The sequence below is a fragment of the Stegostoma tigrinum genome, chromosome 9 (genome assembly GCF_030684315.1).
Source record: "Stegostoma tigrinum isolate sSteTig4 chromosome 9, sSteTig4.hap1, whole genome shotgun sequence".
NCBI lineage: Eukaryota > Metazoa > Chordata > Chondrichthyes > Orectolobiformes > Stegostomatidae > Stegostoma > Stegostoma tigrinum.
Window position 1 is genome coordinate 68,628,658 of NC_081362.1, and position 21,225 is coordinate 68,649,882.

Below are 21,225 nucleotides of genomic sequence, written 5' to 3' on the forward strand. Positions count from 1 at the left end.
GATAAGGAGTTCTGCACAAATCTAAGTTGTACTTCATATGTGCACTCTTAAACAAAAAAAAATTCTAGTCTAAACTGAAGCTATAGGATATACCTCAATACCACACAAGGGATAGTTGAGAGCAAGTAATCTGTGGGTTACCCAAAAAACCCACCAACCAGCGACTCACGTGTGTGATGAGACTTGTGTCTTAAGCCTGAAGTCTTGCAGGTCCGTCATATGGTTTGTTCTGGTAAACCACAGTGCCCCATTTGTGTGATTAGTTTGAGATAAAATGAGAAAAGCAGGTATGAAAGGATATTACATCCTAAGTTTTCTGATGATTTGCCTCAACCACAAGAACATAGATTAGTCTTTGCCGAATAAGCACACTGGACCCAGGAAGTTCAGGACTTGAGTAAAGAAAAACTGATACAGTTTGCTATTTTTCCAGCAATTATGAACTCAAACTTTTGAGTAAACTGTGCTCAGAATTTGGAGGGCAACCAGCTGCAGGTAATGCTGAGAAGTGATAAGATTCATTATTTCTGACAGCATGTCACCTACTGGGCAGATGGATGTGTAGAACACACAAGAAAAACAGAAAAATGTTACGCAATGGAAGAGCGGGTGTGTCGTCAAAGAGTGAAAGTATGTAACTGTAAAGACTCTGGACTCTCTAATAAGACATGATGTAAAATCAAAAAAACTTTCAGCATTTGATAAATGAAGTAAAAACCCAGAACGCATGACTGACCTCCAGAATGAAATGTTTTGTTTCATAATTCTCTGTGAGAACTCTACCGTTAAAATTAAAAAGGTAATTTCCAAAAAGGAAATTGAAGAGTGCGGTGGAATTAGAAACACTTGTTAGCATGTTTTCAGAACATTAACACCAGCAAGGAGCTGAATATGTTGTTGGGAGTAAGGATTAGGGATGGCATTCTCTGGCATTGGACTTGCACTTATTTCTGACAACTTGCAGTGAGGAAGATATTTGATACAGGAGTAAGACTGAGAACATTCTCATAGGAACAACAGGCTGGGCCAGATTAATGAACACAGCCAGACTGGTGGTCTGAAGTGAATTTACTTTAAGGCAAGGAGCATAACCAATAAGCAGTGATAATGGGAACTGCAGATGCTGGAGAATCCAAGTGTGGAGCTGGATGAACACAGCAGGCCAAGCAGCATCTCAGGAGCACAAAAGCTGATGTTTCGGGCCTAGACCCTTCATCAGAGAGGGGGATGGGGAGAGGGTTCTGGAATAAATATGGAGAGAGGGGGAGGTGGACCGAAGATGGAGAGAAAAGAAGATAGGTGGAGAGGAGAGTATAGGTGGGGAGGTAGGGAGGGGGTAGGTCAGTCCAGGGAAGACGGACAGGTCAAGGAGGTGGGATGAGGTTAGTAGGTAGGAGATGGAGGTGCGGCTTGGGGTGGGAGGAAGGGATGCACCCAGCTCTTCCCCTCCACCCACTGCATCCCAAAACCAGTCCAGCCTGTCTCTGCCTCCCTAACCTGTTCTTCCTCTCACCCATCCCTTCCTCCCACCCCAAGCCGCACCTCCATCTCCTACCTACTAACCTCATCCCACCTCCTTGACCTGTCCGTCTTCCCTGGACTGACCTATGCCCTCCCTACCTCCCCACCTATACTCTCCTCTCCACCTATCTTCTTTTCTCTCCATCTTCGGTCTGCCTCCCCCTCTCTCCCTATTTATTCCAGAACCCTCACCCCATCCCCCTCTCTGATGAAGGGTCTAGGCCCGAAACGTCAGCTTTTGTGCTCCTGAGATGCTGCTGGGCCTGCTGTGTTCATCCAGCCTCACATTTTATAACCAATAAGCAGATGAGCTTAGAGCCTGGATCAGTATGTGGGTCTATGTTGCCATTACAGAAACATGATTGAGAGAAGGACAGGAATTGCAACTCAATATTCCAGGGTTTAGGTGTTTCGGGTGTGATAGAGAGGGATGTAAAGAGGATGGGGGAGTTGCATTACTGATTGAGGAAAATGTCACAGCTCTACTTAGAAAGGAGATCTTGGAGGTCTCATCCAGGAAAGCCTTATGAGTAAATCCTCTGAATAAGATAGGTACAATCACTATGATGGGGTTATTCTATAGGCCTCCAAATAGCCAGCAAGATATAGAGGAACAGATGTGTAAGCAGATCATGGAAAATGATCAAAGAACAGAATTTTTATAGTGGATGATTGTAACTTCCCGAACATTGATTGGGATTCCCTTAGCGCAAAGAAATTAGGTGGGGCAGAATTTGTTAGGTAGTTCCAGAAGGGTTAGTTGAAACAATATGTAAATAGTCCAACTAGTGAAGGGGCCATACTGGACCAGGTAATGGGGAATGAGCCTGGCCAGGGATTGAAGTTTTGTGGGTTGGGGGGCACTTTGGGAATGATGATCATAATTCTGTAAATTTTAAGATAGTTATGGATAAGGATAAGCCTGGTCCTCGAGTGGAAACGATAAATTGGTGTAAGGCTATTTACAACAGAATTAAGTAGAAGCTGGAGAAATTAGATTTGGATTAGCTGTTTGAGGGTAAATCTACATCTGATATGTGTGAGACTTTTAACGCTCAATGATCAAAGTTCAGAACCAGCATATTCCTGTGGGGATAAAGATAAGGACAGCAAGTTTCGAGAACCTTTAACGACAAGAGATACTGGAAGTTTAGTCAAAAAGTAAAAACAAGCATATGTAAGATTTAGGAAACTGAAATCAAATTAAGTCCTTGAAGAATATAAAGGAAGCAGAAAAGAACTCAAACAAGGAATTAGGAGAGTTAGAAGGGGCCATAAAATATCCTTGGCATGTAGGATTAAGGAGAATCCCAAACCAAATTATTTATATTAAGAGTAAGAAGGTAACTAGGGAAATGATCTGTCCACATAAGGGCAAAGGAAGGAACTTATACATAAAACCACTGGAAGTGGGTGAGGTCTGTAATGTACTTTTGTATCAGTATTCACTAAGGAGAAGAACATGGATGACAGCAAGATTAGGAAGGGATGTGTAGATATTCTGGGGCATGACAATATTAAGAAAGAGGAGGTATTGTGTGTCTTGAAAAACATTAAGGTAGGTAAGTTCCCAGTGCCTGATGCGATCTATCGCGGGATACTGAGGGAAGCAAGGGATGAGATTGCCAGGGCCTTGACCTTTGTCTCCACTTAAGGTACAAATGAAATCCCAGAAGCCTGGAGAATAGCTGATGTTGTTCCTTTGTTTAAGGGCAACGGTGATAATCCAGGAAATTGTAGTCCAATGAGCCTTACATCAATGGAAGTGAAATTATTGGAGAAGATTCTTATGGACAGAATTTATTTGCATAGGAAAACGAATGAGCTTATTCGGGATAGCTTCCTTTGTAAATATGACTTTAACATATGCAATTGATCAGTTTCATAGATGCCTGACATTGCATTTGGTACCCTTAGCTCACACATGTAAAATAGATGCACAGATTGATTGCTGCTTATATTTCTTTCCTGACTATGCTGTGCTCCTGCCGTTGCCATTTGCAGTTCATGAAATGTATATTTATAGAGTCGTAGAGTCATACAGCACAGAAATATACCCTTTAGTCCAACCAGGCCATGTCAAACACAATCCCAAAGTAAACTAATCCCACCTGCCTGTTCCTGGCCCATATCCCTCCAAACCTTTCCTATCCCAGTATTTTTTAAACATTGTAATTGTGCCCACATCTACCATATCCTCAGGAAGTTCATTCCACATGTGAGCCACTATCAGTTTAAAAAACGTGCACCTCATGTCTTCCTTAAATCTCTCTCCTCTCGCCTTAGAAATGTGTCCCCTTGTTTTGAAATCCCCCATCCTAAGGAAAGGATAACTATGACTAACCCTATCTATACGTCTCATTATTTTATAAACTTCTACAAGGTCTCCTCTGAACTGCTTCGCTCCAGTGAAAATATCCCAGCTTATCCAGCCTTTCTTTATAACTCAAACCTTTAATACCTGGCAAATTTCCAGTAAATCTCTACTGAGCCCTCTCCAGCTTAATTAATATCTTTCACATTTTGTAGTTGAAGGAGGAAAAGAAAGAAGAGAAACAAAGGAAGAACTCAGGCAAGGGTGGTTACATCAGTGGTAACCAACGATACCTGCCATTGATCTCCGACTCAAGTGAACAGAAAAGTTGGACATAGCTGGACTTCACAGAGAAGTCCTGATTTTGTAGTGACTTTGTCCTGGTTAGATAGATATTTATTGTTATAGCCATGATAGAATTTGACGAGTCATACTGCTCTTAGGCGCACTGCACTACCCAATGGCATTTCTCATAGCTTGACAGATTAGGATTCTTCTATGTTACCCAGCAAAAAGTCTTCAGAATCAATATATTCCACTGCAGTCAATATGATTTTTCACTCCATTAGGAACTTCACATGCTTCTACCTCACAACCTGAAAATGTCCTTGCTAAAGTTCCTTTGTGGGCTGTTAGAGCTCTATACCACTTTGATGAGATGTTAAAAGTCACCCAGTGAGACAAGTTTTTTTTTTCTATCTTCACCAGAAAGATCTTCACCTCCACAGCAAATCAAACAGTGATACTGGACAATAGAATACCAGATACCCCCTGCCTGAGATGTGGTGACCCTGCGATTAAACCACCATCAGCTGTCTCTCTTTAATGAGAAGCAGCGTTATGGTCCTTTGGGACTATGGTGACATTATCTTTTCCATTGCAAAGAACCCATTTTTACAAAGCTAAATTTTTTTTATTGATCTAATTCAGTCTGCATGTATCTCGTGCTTGCTACTCACTGCAACCTTTTGGTGACACATTGTGGCATATGTGCTTGAGACCCTCCACTTCATTTTTTTTCTAGGTAGAATCAGCTATGTTTCCTTGATTTGCTGGCACTATGATGGATATTGGGCAGTGGTTAGTGAAGATGTAAACATGCTGACATCCTGAGAGAGGACAGCATATCTTGCTGCCTTTGCCAGTGCCATTGCTACTCACACGAGGCTGGTTCTCAGCACGTCTGCTGATTTATGGGAAAGCAAATGACAGCAAAGAAATCATTCCTTTAAATCTCCTAACCACTTGGTCCATTTACCCCTCCTTGATGGAACCTAGAGTGTTCATGCCATCAATTTTAACTTACAACAAAACTGCAACAAAGTTGGCAACAGAGGCAGACAAATGAGCAGGCTGACTACCTGTCTCCATTTACAGGGACATCAACTCAATTAGCATGATGAATGTCAAACACTCACCCTTCATCCAGCACCCACCCACAAGACCCTCCCATACACCTTATTCCCCTATTGCTTGCATGCCCCTTCACATACTTTCCTTCATGTGCAATATTCCCTTCACATTTGCTCACCTGATATTCACTTTGGAAGCTCTCAAGAACTATATATTTGAAGTGGACAGGAAAAAAATGAAATTCTGAGGATCAGTCTTTTAATTAGCCATAGATTGTTCTGAAACAAAAATCTTTCATCGTGAAAAAGCATTCACAAAAGTTAAATCCTCTCAAATGGTCTGGAGTAAAAAAATTGCACCTCTTCAATAAACATATCAAAGACATAAACCTCTTGAAGCAAACAAACAAACTATCTGCATAATCCCCTGCAAGTGGTTTTGGAGCATTTGAAACCCACTCAAGCATTCATACTTGCTTCAGCTATCAAATAGTCATCACAGTTCCAGATAAGTAAGCCTATTGAAACTGAAAAACAGATAGCTACAGATTTTATCAAAGCTACATGATAGAATCTGTCTATCACTGTACTCCAGGAGCAGGTAATCTGCAATCTGCAGACACTTTTCTTTTACTAATTCAAAGGGCTGTGAATATCTACATCATTTCAGATTATAACACTTAAGAATTATGGAAAGGAAGTTTTTTTTATCCCCTCAGGGTTATTAGACTGTGGAATTATCTTTCACAGAAGGCAACAGAGACTGTGTCATTGAATTTGTTTGTGGTTGATTTAGGTCGATTACTGATAGAGAAGAATGTGAAGGGTTACAATTGAAACTGAAAGTTGGAATTGAGATCACGGTCAGTTCAGCTACGATCTTATTGTATGCCAGAGCTGTTTTAAAGGGCAGAACAACTTTCGCCTGTTCCTAGCTGCTTCATTTTTATGTTTACCCAATGAATAAAAGTATCCCATTTCATTTTAACACTTAGAGACAGTAGTCATATAGTAGTCAAACTACTTTTGCAGGGTAGAGTCCGACAATCAATCACTGTGGTAAAAATACATCTGAACTTGCAATGCAGTATCTAACTGAAAAAGTAACTTTTTTTTGGCATCTCAAAGGCTCCCATTGTAAGACTGCGAGGAGCAGGTGACTGCTTTTTTAATTTCTCATTTAGGATTGGGGATTCCGCATGATCCAAAATTCCCGATTTGCCATGATCCCGTGAGGGAGCATTCCTCGATTTAAAAATTGCTACTTCACGGAGGGAATGGTGTTGTTCAGCTGGCCAACCTGCATAGGAATTGGCAAGTAGCGAAGAATGCCCAGTGCATCATATCTAATATTTATGCATATCTAATATTAAGCAATAATGATCAGAAATGAGAATGGGGCAGTCGTCCCAGAAGGGGAACCAGACCTGTTATGTTTAACAGCTCGACGCAGTGAGGGCCTGTGCCTGTGTATGACTGTCCACTTCCCATGTGTAATGCTGGAAATAAATATGGTTTATACTCAAAATATCAAACTACAAGTGGATATGAAAAGTGTGTAACGTTTTTGTAAAACATTTGAAAAATAAGCCTTAACATTTACAGAGGACAATGAAAAAATGCATTCTGCTCTTGCTGCTTATGAACCTCAGTTAATAAATAGCAAAGGCTGCTAGCTGCTTTTATTTTTAAGCAAGGTTCTCATTGCAAGTGCAATGATGGGGATAGCATCAGTGTACATGCACACAACCAAGGAGGAGAACGAATGAGTGTGTTGATATTGAACGTACACAGGCTTCGTTTTGGTAATCTCCATAGCCATGTAGCATGCTGAGCTGCACTGCCCACATGTGAAAACTGATAATCTGGATCAGAACTTTCTACCTTGGACATTTTGCAGGATTCATTAGGATATTGAGGAGGTGCCAACTGAATGTAAATGAGCTGATTGTTGTTTCCATAATCAGACAAAGGGTGACAAGACAGAAAATTGTAAGTATAAAGAACATAACACTCCCTGCTCTGGAATGATTTGGCAGAAGTTCCAATTTCAATGCTTATCATGAAAAGAACAGGAAGCATATGCTTTCCTACAGGATGCAAGAGTAATAGGACATGTAATTGGATCAATCACCAGGTAGGGTATGACAAGAGCCATTCAGAGATGAAAATGACATCATGTACCTAAGCTCACTTCTGCTGAAAATCACTCCAGATGTCACCTTAAAGGTGCCAAGAACTGTAGATGCTGAAGTCAGAGTCAACATAGTGTGAAGCTGGAAGAACACAGCAGGTCAGGCAGCATCAGAGGAGTAGGAAAGTCAACTTTTGGGCCTTCTGAAGAAGGTTCCCAACCTGAAACGTTGACTTTTTTACTTCTCTGATGCTGCGTGAACTGCAGTGTTCTTCCAGCTCCGCACTGTGTTGACCCAGATGTTAGCTTGGTGTTTGACTTAGCTTGTGTTGCACTGAACAGCTAACATCTGCCAGAAGAGGCAGATTCTGGGATCAATCAGTGTGTAAGGCTGATCTGAAAATGGCAGTGCTCAATGCATTCGCCAAAAATCCTTCCTAACCTTGCAGAAATGGACGTGTCCATAGGCAGCTAGAGGGATCCTGCCTCCAGCAACATTATTTGAAGGTGTCATCAGCAACTGGAAAGTTAGTTGCTAGGAGCTTTCATTTGTCTGTTGATTCTACAGGTGCCTGGATAGTGTCCATGGCTCTTTCAAGTTACAGAAGTCAGCAGTAAATAATCTGGCAGCTACTAAGAGACACTTTGCTGACTTTAGAGATTCCACACACAGATGGGTGCACTCGTAGACATTCCCCTTTAAGTACAACATGATCAGGAGAATGAATAGCGGCCGCATAGAGCAGGGCAAATTGCTAGAGGAGGGAGGAAGAAGAGAAAGACTCTCAGAAGTTGGCCATGTCCGTACAGAGTGTGGAGAGAGCAACTGTCCTACCTGTCCCTTGCCATGGAGCAAACGATGAAATTAATCAATTAACTCTGTTCACATTGAAATCTTCCACCTGCTACAGCTACAATAACAACTTTTGCCAAGGGCAAGGAATAACTACCCAGAGATTGTTTTTCATGTGTCACTTACTTGCAGACTTGAGTTGGCAATATTTGCTTTATTTCATAGTTTGCTATCCGCCTTGTGTAAGGGAAATCACTGAGTTGCTCTATTCACAATGTCACAACTGTGAGATTTATGAGATTATTATATTTTAGGACAGTAGCTTTATGTTTGGTGTAAATGAATGACCTGCTCTTCCTTTTGCCTGACAGTAAGACATGTCAGCGATCAAAAGAAAGTTTAGATTACTGAGAAATGCAAGGTATTTATGCTTGGAGATAATGCCATCACTCTCTAAGCTTGCAACCAAAATGTCCCAAAAGGATGTTGCTGTAATTGGTTTGCAAATAGTTGTACAGTGAACTATTGTATTTCTAGTATGTGAGGAAGTTGGTATTAAGCATTTCTACCTAGACGCAAGGTCAATGTGTTACGTGTTCTCATGGGGAAGAGGACAGAGGAAACCATTTCTGAGACCAGGTTATGGCCTTCATTGGAAGTCAATAAAAAGAATGTCTGCTCACACCCGACAAAAAGCACTCAGCCCTGTGAGTGATTCTGCCCAGTTTGGTCAGATTTGTTGTGTCTTTTTGGACACCACTATGGCTTATAATTGTAGAATCATAAAATCCTTACAGTATAGAATAAGGCCATTGGCCCATCGAGCCTACACTGACCCTCCGAAGAGCATCACACCAGACCCACCCCATCCCCACAACCCAGCATTTCCCATAGCTGGCCTGCCCAGTCTGCACATCGTTGCACACTAGGACAATTTAGAATGACAAATCTATAATGATAAAGCATTTCACAAAGTGTGCATTTGCACTATTTTCCTCACGTACAACGTGAACCTTTTCAGGGGTATCAGACAAGATAACCATCAATGAATATTCCACATAGACAGCAGAGACTCTGTGTAGTTGTAAGCAGAAAAGAGATTGTTTTACCACAGCAGGATGCAAGTTGTTAAAATGCGGGTGCTTTTTTCAACGAAAATGCAGATGAAGTACCTTCAGGTGGAGAAGCACAATGTATGGTGCAAACTGCATTCTTCCAGCTAGCAACCTTCATCAAGAAAAACTAAATAGAAATAGCCCTTTTCAGGCTTTTACATGTCCCTGTCTGGAGTGACCTACTTTGACTGTATTGTGTGGTAACTTATTTAGAATGAGGGTTTCTTTGTGGTTGGTATGTGTAAGCATTATTAGTCTGTTTTGTAAACTATAAACAGGCAGTGGTCTGCTTCTTCCTGCTCTTGATTTCATTTGTGAATGTGTCCAATTGGATAATGGCTGATTGTACCATTATCTACTCTGATGGGCAACATTCTTGTTTGAACATAAACAATATGAAAACATTTTCTGCTTGTCTCTAAAAAATTGCTTTCGAAATATGTGTGTCGTTTGTTGAGCGCTATAATTTCAAGTGTTAGACTTGCCTTGCTTGCTATTTTTTTGAAGTGAGGTCTACATTGCTGAGTTATTTGTCACTGGTGAGTTGCAATTTTAGATTTGAAATATAGGTGATTAGTAACTGGGTTGAATAGAACTGGGCTCCGAGAGCAGAAAAATCCTGTTCTTTAACACAAACTTTGACACTGAAGATGAATTGGTAGTTGCAGGTACACAATTCAATGTTATTAAGAATTGCATCCTAACTTATGGGTTTCCAAGTAGGAAACCTTAATGGAATACATGAACTGATGTATTTCACAGCATTTAAAGTACAATAAAATTACTGAAAAAGGCTGGATTTGCTATTGTAATTCAATATTGTTTTAAATTTAGTTTGGCCATGATACCAAATGTTAAATTTATCTGCACTGATTTAGTAGACTTGCCAACATTTTCAAGATTTCTGCGTTGACACAATGTTTCCACGGGTATAGCATGTCAACATTAAACAAACTTGAGTGTATTTAGCTGAGAATAATTAATTTAAATGCACCTTTATTCCCTGTTTGGATGAATGGCAGAAAATGATAAATATCTTCATTCAAAACTGTTCCTAACCTGCCTGCTGTTCTGCCTGTTTGTGAATTATCTGGACAGCTCTGCTTTTATCCATATATACTGCTGCATGAGGTTGTTTGTGAACCATCCTTCTTTAAAAGGCTGTGGGGAGTAAGGAAGTGGGCACATGGATAATACAGTAGATAAAGCAGATCTGACAGTAATGGTTAACTATTTTGAACATTTGTAGCTTTGGTGCGCATGCCTTTGAACAAGTTATTTGCAATGTGTTGTCATTAAGTTTATGCGTTTGGTGTGGAATAGAGTTGTCAAGCCCTACCCCCTTCAGTGAACTCACTGCCTCAAGCTACAATGTAATTATAAATTGGAACCCTTAACACTTCCCCACCTTACTGAATTTGGTAATCAGACTCAGTGGAGCTAAACCCAATCCTGTTCACTTCTACTATTTTCACTTCTACATTTTCTAGCAGTTTGGCTTTTCATACATGGACCACAGAGTCCTTATAAGAGGTTAAGACGCTGAAAGTGCAGAATCATCAATTCAGGGGGCAGAGTTGACAGTTTAGGGACTGAGCATGAGTTTCATTCACAAAATCATGTCTTTTTGCGGTAAGAAGGCGCTGAATATTCTCTTCTGGATCCCAGTTCACAAAAAAACATGTTCGATGGCACTTGCTGATAATTTTTAATCCCATCTTTTTGTAAAGTAAAATCTTGAACTCTTTAAAAGCTACAGGAAGCACTTAATCACAAACACGCAAAAGTATGTATGGTCACTTGTCACGTAGTCACTTGAATCTGAAACTAAAATGTCGTCATTGCTAAGCAGTCCACCTTCCTTTTTCTGAAATTCAGTTATGACAATGAAATTTGAAATAACACTTTTATGTAAGTAGTTATTAACTGCTTTAATTCAAGCTGATTGAAAGAGAATTCACACATAAACCAAATCTCTCTTAAGATTACACCGGTCCTAATCCTGAACAATCGCCATGTTTTAATTTCTGTTCTATCTCCCCTGTTGCCCTGTCTGAACTCAACAGTCCTTTTAAAAACTCCCTCTTGGTTCCCCGAACACATTCATACTCAAGTATTGGTCAACCCACTTCCCTCCGGCATCGACCCCATTGTTTGCAACATTGTTATTTAAAAAAACACACTCAACCATTCCCACTGCTTGCTACGTTATTGCGGCACTCACTATTCTCCACAAATCTAGACCCATCATTCCTGTATCCCCTTCTTGGGATCTGATTTTTCATGGAAAGAATGTAACAGAACAGGGGGAAACCCTGATAGCATATGGAAGTGAATGAAAATCCTGAAGATTAATTTTCTTTCAGTTTCTTGCCTGTCAACCAGCTAATTTGGCAGGCATTCTTGTTGTTGGGCAGACTACTAGCAGCAGGGGATCATAGTTGGGGAATCTTGGAGACCTGAACCAATTAGGAGAGCTGTACATTGTGGTTTGTGGGGTCCCACATGATCTCTGTTTAGTCCCTCAGACCCCACTAAATTGTGGATAATGGGTGCCACTTAGTTTATAATGAGTTTAATTGACATCACTCCTCCCGTTGGAATCCAGGAATCCTGAGTCAGATCCTTCCAGCACAGACTTAATCAGCGGCTGGGAGAGGAACAAGTGAGCCCAACTCTCTCATTTCTCATTGCAATGGGCTGTCTAAAATCCAGCCCATTAGTGACAATGCTGGCAGTTAGACATTTGTAATTTCTCATTTTGTGAATAAATGTAAAATCGACTGGTTTTCAAATGCATAAGGGCAGGGCAGAGTTATTATTGATACACACTGCCAGGATCCATGTGTACATGGGTGACCCCACCACTGTCTCTCAACCGTTGAGATTGGATCTCAGATGACCACAGTATCCTTCAGTTAAATGTTAGGAAGGTCAAGAATTTTCAGGCTGGATTTACCTTTTTTTTAGCTCAGTCTGAATTGTTTTGAGTTTTTTGGAGGTTTCTGACTGTAAAGCCTTGAGTTTTCTTGCCATATCTTAGTACACTCACCTCATAAGTTACCTAACAAGCCCCTATGGCATCACTCACATTCGGTATCCATTCCATCTTACTACCTGCTATTTCCAGAGCAACCTGCCACTCAGCAGCTATTCCAGAATTCACCAGCATCCCTTGCATCTGTGATAATAAAATGTGAGGCTGGATGAACACAGCAGGCCAAGCAGCATCTCAGGAGCACAAAAACTGACGTTTCGGGCCTAGACCCTTCATCAGAGAGGGGGATGGGGTGAGGGTTCTGGAATAAATAGGGAGAGAGGGAGAGGCGGACCGAAGATGGAGAGAAAAGAAGATAGGTGGAGAGAGTATAGGTGGGAGGTAGGGAGGGGATAGGTCAGTCCAGGGAAGATGGACAGGTCAAGGAGGTGGGATGAGGTTAGTTGGTAGGAGATGGGGGTGCGGCTTGGGGTGGGAGGAAGGGATGGGTGAGAGGAAGAACAGGTTAGGGAGGCAGAGGCAGGTTGGACTGGTTTTACTGCATCCATCTCTCACCAAGGCTCATGATCTATCTTCCCCATTCTCCCTCACCCACCCAACTCCTGGCCCCACTAACCCTACATGTCTTCTGTGCTGCCTACTCACTTGTTCAGGACACCTCCCCACCTGCACCAACCAAAATAGCTGTGCCATACACTTCCATCCCCAGTAATGCCTGCCTCTCTCTCAGCTCACGATAGAGCTGAAAGAATCGATAGCTGGTGTTCAGCCCGTCACTTCTTAGGGGGCGAAGATGCTGACTCTGGCCATGTCAGGCAGGGGCTGAACTATTGTAAGAAGCTGCTCTTGACTGCCTGTACCAGGAAGCTCTGAGTGAAGGAATTCTTGACTAAAGCCTGCTGACAACTATGACAAGTTTCCTGACACTGTGTCTGCACTGAACTGCACCAAACAGATTCATTTGAAAACACAAGCAAAGTCCAGCTGAAGAAGGACTGAGGCTCTGAAAACTTGTGTTTTCAAATAAAGGTATTTGGCAATAACCTGGTGTCGTGTGATTTCTGACCTTGTCCACCCCAGTCCAACACCGGCACCTCCACATCATGCACTAAACGGCACAACAGGATAGCAGTAATATGAATTTAGTATCATTGGCTGAGAAGATGATGCATAAAAAGGCAATGCAAGGCAGGTTTGTTGTGAGCAACCAGGTTGGTTCAACAACAGGCAGCAATGAGCCCAGATATGCAATCTGGTCCAGTGTATGGACAGGGCCTATATTCCTGAGGACAAAGTGTTCTTGTTGCTGCATTGTAATGGTAGTTGCTGGTGCAGCCCAAAATGTAACAGAGAAGTGTTGAAGCTTGCTGTGAGTGGATCAGAGATGTGCCAAGGCTCATTACTGTTGGAAGATTGTCTTCTACTTTGGAGATCCACATTTGGCACCCAACACTCATTTTTGCATCCAGATAGCAATGTGAAATTTGCCTGAAAGCCAACAGTGACACATGTCATTTATAAGTTGGAGTGACACAAATTGCAGTATGTCGTACTTAAATAAGTGAAGCCAGGTTTTAATTTTCCCATTGACACATAAAAGTACCTTAATTTTTTTAAGGCAACATGAGTGCTAATTGAGAGACATGGCTGTTAAGCTAACCAGCCAATTTGTGTTTAAAATATTATGGACTCTATCTTTCCCTTTAGTCTCAACTGGGTTCAAACATCACTTTCAGAGGTGAAAGGAGACCACACAGTGGTCTATGGTCGACTTGTGCTTTTTTTCTTTTACTGTGGATACATTCCATGTCAACTCTTCTGATTCTGCTCATGAATGTTATCCAGTTTTTACCTTTTCATAATTTAAACATGAACATTGGAACTCTGGATTTTTAGTGAAATGGGGAGGGGATGTGTGAGCTGTGTGCCTAAGCTGTGAAACAAGAAATATACCCACAACTAATTGAAATGTCCTAGATGTTTTTCCACAAATTTTCTCCATCTCCTGCCTGAATATATTCAGATCCCATCCTTGAGGCAGGCGAGCACTGCGAGTAGTTCTTGCTGAGAGCCTATGTGTGTGGAAATGTTCATTTTCAGCTGTGATGGCTTCACAGTCAAGTGGGCTCTTGGTGCTCATTGTGTATGATCGCATATGAAGAATACAGGAAGTGGCTGTGGAACCACATCACGCTGAGTCACTGCCTTCAAGTGAACATGAGAATAACAGTTCTGTTTAGCAATGGCAAGTGAGAGAGTGTTGTGCTAGACTGAGGGAAAAACTGACAAAAAATGGATTTTGCAGATATCAGGTTGCTCATTGAGCTGTGGAAGAGTTGAGGCTTGCATAAGCCCAGGAACCCCAAATTCACTTTCCATACTGATAGGACAGCATTATAAATGATATGAAGAACTCATGCATGAAGGTGGTTCAGGTGCATGTTGTGCGCATGTCTGCAAATGTAATGATACCGTCAGGTTAGCCTGGTTAGGAATGTCGCTCTCTATTTGATGTTCCGACTGTAGTAGCAATGTTCTACAGCTGTTATTCCCTGTCAATGTGAAGCTGAGCACTGAACAAGTATAGAAATATTTACATTTTCTCTTTCCTTCAAGACAACTGGAGACTTTGGCGGAGGAACATAGAACATGGTGTGATTGCGCAGGGTCTCCTTGAAACTGGTAGCATGAAAAGAATTTTAGCCGGTTGCCCAGCTGCAGCATGCAGAGCTAGTTCTGAGTTCTTAAAGGCAACCTGTTCCTGTAAAAAGGAGTTTCACCCATGCAACACCAGCTACTGTAACCCTCTCTGTGGAACACTTGACTGGAAGGACAACAACAATTGGAATAACAGGCAGGGGGGAAGGCTCCAAGAATTTCTGATGTGTTGTAAGAGCATGCACAATCAAAATAAGAAGGAAGAATGTTGCCACATATTTGCAAAAGGCAGGGAGAAACTTGAGCCATGGTTAGAGAAAGACATTTTATGGGTATTTTGTTAAGGAAAGTTGCACTTGGAGTTTAGGGGAATGTGAACTGATTTTATTGAACAAATAAGATTCTGAAAGGAGTTGACTCGATTTTTATTCATTCATGGGATGTGGGGTGTCACAGGCCATTATTTTTTGGCTATTCCTAATTGCCTTGCAGAAGGTGGTAGTGAGCTACCTTCTTGAATTATTGCAGTCCTTGGGGAGTAAGTATACCCTCAAGGCCATTATGGAGGGAATTCCAGGATTTTGACCCAGTGATAGTGAAGGAACTGTGATATATTTCCAAGTCATGGTGGTGTGTGTCTTGGAGGGGAACTTGCAGGTGGTAGCATTCCCGTGTATCTGTTGCCTTTGTCCTTCTAGATGGTAGAGGTTATGCATTTGCAGTATGTTGTTGGAGGAGCCTAGGTGTGACACTACAGTGTATCTTTTAGATGGTACACACAGCTAATGCCGCATCATTGGTGAGGGAGTGAATTTTGAACGTCTTGCATTTGGCCTCAGTCAAGTGGGCTGTTTTGTCCTGGAATGTGTCAGGCTTTTTGAGTATTGTTGGAGGTGCAACCATTCAGACAAGTGAGGCATATTCAATCTTACTACTGTTGTACCTTGTGGACTGGATAGTGAAGAGCCCGGAAGTGAGTTATTTTTTGCAGAATTCCTAACCTCTGATCTGCTCCAATAGCCATGGCATTCATATGGCTAGTCCTGTTTATTTTCTGGTCATGGTTAACTCCCAAGATGTTGTAGTGGGGAATTCAGTGATGCCATTGAACAGCAGAGTGTGATTCTCCCTTGTTGGAGATAGTTAGTTATTCTTGGACTGTGATTTGCTTCAGTATCTGAGGATATAATGTCTGATACATGAGAACATTGTGATACAGGTTAAAAATAAGGGGTTTCCCATGTAGGAGAGAAATTAGCCATCCTTTTCTCTGCAATGGTTAAATGTCTGGATTTCTCTTGTGCAGAGAGCAGTGAGGCAGGATAGTTGCGTATTTTTGATGTTGAGTTGTATAAATTCTTAACTGAATGGAGTCAAAGGTGTAGGGGATAGGCAGAAAAGTGGGTGGAGGCCACCATCAGGTCAGCCATGATCTATGCAATGGCACTGCAGGCTTGAGGGGCTGAGTAGCCTAATTTGCATGTGCGTTTGTACATTCATTGACCTCACATGGCTGCTGAAGGTCAGTGAATGCAACTTCATGCAACATATTCCACCCACTGCTGCTCAGCACACCACACACCGCCCTCCTGCCCTCCCAGCATTGTTAAACAGCAATCAGGACCCCAGCCTAACATTTCTGAGACTCCACCACACACTCACACAGATGTGTGCTGCCAACTTCATGCTCTCATCACACTGCCTCCATCACACAGCATGTTGTAAGACTCACTAACATTTTAACTGGTTACCAAGGGCAGCAGTATGGGGCAGGTTTGCCTGCACCAACTGAACCCTCTGGAGGAGACAGCACTGCACTCCACGATGTTCCCTGTCTTTGAGGCTGCTGCATTCGACAGCAATGCGAACTATCAGACAGCTGTCTTTTTCTGATCGTAGCCCTCCTGGAAATTACACTTCACCCCTTGCCTGTTCATTGGCATCAGCTGCAAGCTGCAGTTGGTGTGACTTTGATAATCTTGGCTTATTATACTCCAACCCTGCACTTTAACCTTCAGATAGACAAGATGTCGACTTGGCCATACAGAGCAGCTTCACCATGAAATAGCAGACCACTGACAAAGAAGCACTTACGCTCAAACAGACCCTTAGACTGGTAGCTCAGGGTAGTTTTAATTTGGTTTGGTGCATCCTGAGGCTGCAGCTAGGTCAGGGGAAAAGTGCAGCTGGCTTGGGATGAGGGGATGGTGGGAAATTGAACTGACTATTGAAGAGGCCTCCCGTGGACTCTGGCGTTGTGTACAGAAGAACATTGAAGGCTATGCACACTGCAACTCTCGGTCTTGAAGCTCCTTAATTACCAGCAAGGAGCACAGAGGGGTCCTGCTCTAAATTTATACAGGATTTCACAAGAGCTTGGAGCTGACCCTTTCAAATCTGGATGTATTGGCGAGCTCCATGGGCAAGATATAGTGCCCCAGCTTCCTGTGTGCCACCGCGCTACACTGGGAGCTCGGCCTGAGGCTGTGAGAGCCATGCTTGGTGCTGTGTGGGTTCCAACTGCTGTGGCAGTGGCTATAGATCTGTGTTCAAAGGGGCAAGCAGGCGTCAAAGAATCCACCCTGTATCAGATTTACCAGGGTTTCTAAACCACTGCCCCCTGGGGGAGTGGCACAGGCCTTGAGTGTACAAACTTGCTGGTCTGTGTCAGAATGGTACCCTTTATGTTCCACCTGCCAATTCCACTAGTACCCCCCCTCTACTGTTGTCTGCCAAGCAGCCAATCCAGACTGCTGCCACCATGCCATAAGAGTATGGCCTGACCCTGGACACAAAATGCCCGAAGCCCCTCTGGGTCATCCAGCAAGGCCAGCTGCAGGCACCCCCCAGTGAAAATCAGCCACAACCACCCAGCCCAATCATTTTGCAAAACCCCTCCAATAACACGCAATATAAAACTCAAGATAATAAAATGTGAGGCTGGATGAACACAGCAGGCCAAGCAGCATCTCAGGAGCACAAAAGCTGACGTTTCGGGCCTAGACCCTTCATCAGAGAGGGGGATGGGGTGAGGGTTCTGGAATAAATAGGGAGAGAGGGGGAGGCGGACCGAAGATGGAGAGTAAAGAAGATAGGTGGAGAGAGTATAGGTGGGGAGGTAGGGAGGGGATAGGTCAGTCCAGGGAAGACGGACAGGGTCAAGGAGGTGGCATGAGGTTAGTAGGTAGATGGGGGTGCGGCTTGGGGTGGGAGGAAGGGATGGGTGAGAGGAAGAACAGGTTAGGGAGGCAGAGACAGGTTGGACTGGTTTTGGGATGCAGTGGGTGGAGGGGAAGAGCTGGGCTGGTTGTGTGGTGCAGTGGGGGGAGGGGACGAACTGGGCTGGTTTAGGGATGCAGTTGGGGAAGGGGAGATTTTGAAGCTGGTGAAGTCCACATTGATACCATTAGGCTGCAGGGTTCCCAGGCGGAATATGAGTTGCTGTTCCTGCAACCTACGGGTGGCATCATTGTGGCACTGCAGGAGGCCCATGATGGACATGTCATCTAAAGAATGGGAGGGGGAGTGGAAATGGTTTGTGACTGGGAGGTGCAGTTGTTTGTTGCAAACTGAGCGGAGGTGTTCTGCAAAGCGGTCTCCAAGCCTCCGCTTGGTTTCCCCAATGTAGAGGAAGCCACACCGGGTACAGTGGATGCAGTATACCACATTGGCAGATGTGCAGGTGAACCTCTGCTTAATGTGGAATGTCATCTTGGGGCCTGGAATAGGGGTGAGGGAGGAGGTGTGTGGGCAAGTGTAGCATTTCCTGCGGTTGCAGGGGAAGGTGCCGGGCGTGGTGGGGTTGGAGGGCAGTGTGGAGCAAACAAGGGAGTCACGGAGAGAGCGCTCTCTCCGGAAAGCAGACGGGGTGGGGATATAAAACTCAGTTTACCTTCACACAAAGGAAAAGTAGATTGTAACTTCATTGCCTGTAAGTTGGATGGTTAACTCTTTAAATAGTGGAAGGGAAGAATGAGGGTTGGTGCTGGGAGGCTGGCATGGAGGTAGCAAAAGGGTGATTGAGGTTGAGAGAGACCTGGGACAGTTGAATATACATTCATTTGGGAGCGATTAAGAGAGAGTGTCAACCATATCCATGAGGTTCAACTTGGCAAATTGGCTTTAGAAGTTGTTCTGATGTTTTGTTCTGCCCCTTCTGGATGCCTCTGGTGTGCACATAGCACACTCACACTGGTATTAATATCAGACAGGGTGAGCCACCTGAGCTGCCCTGAATGTTTGAGGTATTGCAGCCTCAGTTTGGTTTTGAATTTATATTCTAAATCCTTACAGACAGTAATCAGGCTAGAGGACTAATGTGATGTTTCATCTCCCCCTGCTGGTCACTTCCTTAGTTTGAACCAATCTCATTTATCCCATTAAAGATGTCGAGCAACATTGCAAAAAAAAAGCAACATTAGGGCCCTAACAAAGATTTATGTAGTTGCTTTTTATCAAAGCAGTCTTGGAGCACTCAATCCAATGAATTATGTGGAAATTGAAGACTATTTTGTGTGGAAATATAGCTGTCATTTTGCACGCACAGAAGTTCACTGACAGTGATGCATTGAATGATGAATCTTAGGGACTAGAGGATGTAGTAAGTCCAGCGTGCTTAATTTAAACTTTATACTTCTTAATTAGAAGATTACCACCTTTTGTTAAATTTTACTTTACATGATGACAGCAAAATATAATGAGTGTTAACAATTTTTAAAAAATTTATTCACAGGATATGGGCAACGCTGGCATTTAGTGTCCTTCCCTAATTTCCCAAAGAGTGAAGAATTAACCACAATGATATGGATCTGGCATCACACGTAGTCAAGACCAGGTAAGGTTGGCAGTTTCTTTACCTAAAGGACATTGGTAACATGTCTCGAAAGTCCATGCATTTGTAGAAAGCATAAAAATAGTTTAAATTCATGACATTCTGCAGTATAACGAACCCATCATGCATCCATTTCTTGTTTGCTTTTGGCCCCCTGAACATGGTTTGTTTATCAGGGTCAAAAGTCACACGACACCAGGTTGCGTTCCTAGAGGTTTATTTGAAATCACAAGCTGATGAAGGGCCAGCTCTATGAAAGCTTGTGATTTTTGAAATAAAGTTCTTGGACTATAACCTGATGTCGTGTGACTTTTGACCGTGTCCATCCCAATCCAACAGCGGCACTCTACATCATTTTTAGGGTAAGGTTTGCTACTTCCTTGTTTGTAAGTATGATAACTTGAACTGCTAATTATGTCTCTGGAGAAGAAGTGAACTGTTGTATGTATTTTGTTGAATATACTGCCTGGTTATAGACCTTAAGAATGTCCGGATCATCCTTTTAAACACATCCAGCTAAAACAGTAAAGAGCAATGCTGTCTGCCTCAGGACAACTTTTCAACCATTGAAGGAAATATATGGATGCCTGGGACCCTCTAGTGGTGACAGCCTGACAGTACTACTGTACAGTGCATTCAGATTGAATTTAATGCAAGCGCGGGATTCTGGGTGTGCCGTCACTCAAAACTAGATAGTCTTTTCAAATGCATCCAGACTTTCTGATTTGGTTTCACTTTGCCCCACAACTTGTAATGGTCAGGATGGTATCACAGAAGAGCCTGTGTTGCCGGGCATTTTCCTGCAGTGATTAATCGATAGTGTTCCGGAAAAGCATTCTTACTGATTACTCCAGCACAGAACTTGTCAGATCTTGTTGCCCGACTGACCGATGAGAGAGTGAGGATTGAGCTGCTCTGCTCTAAGGTTATATTATGCTCAGTTTCTCTTTACCTGCTAGACTCAAGTGAGCCTGGCTTGCTGTAATTGCAAAACAGAGCCCATTTTAAAATTTTATAGCAGCACACATCTGATTTAATGAAGAATGCTTCATTTCCACCTTTTGTGCTTACATATTTCTGTTTTATGAAGAGGTTTTAACTCAGCCACATATGTCAAGATTGCTCCCTGAATAATTTGAAAACAAAGAAAGTAAATTCCTCATCTTTTATTGTCAAACATTTTTGGTCCTATTGCTGACATTTGTATTATGCAATGATCTTACCTTTCGAGCCTTGCAACACTGATGTAATTGAACTCCATTGACCATGGTTTAAATAGGACTTCATGTTGTTATAGGTTTTGACCATTTGATCTTATCCTTGCAGAATATCAAACCTCCTTCTTCCTTTGGTTCGAGCTTATTTTCAATTGAGTTCATTTCAATCATTTGTTCTGCAGCCTTTTCCAGCTGTTGTGATCACTCCCTGACTATAAAATTCCTGCCCAGTATCAGCACCATGTTTGCCATCACACTGCTAAGCCTGTGTCTTGAGTTTTACCCGTCAAAT

General features: G+C 42.6%; 1 long non-coding RNA gene across 1 annotated transcript in view; it reads left to right on the plus strand.

The window, feature by feature from the left end:
- Positions 1 to 21,225, plus strand: part of LOC132210014 (uncharacterized) — a 145,354-nt gene that overhangs the window by 12,517 nt on the left and 111,612 nt on the right. The window contains exon 2 of the long non-coding RNA XR_009446169.1: positions 19,618 to 19,719. This is a non-coding gene — a long non-coding RNA (uncharacterized LOC132210014). The remainder of the gene's footprint in view (positions 1 to 19,617; positions 19,720 to 21,225) is intronic.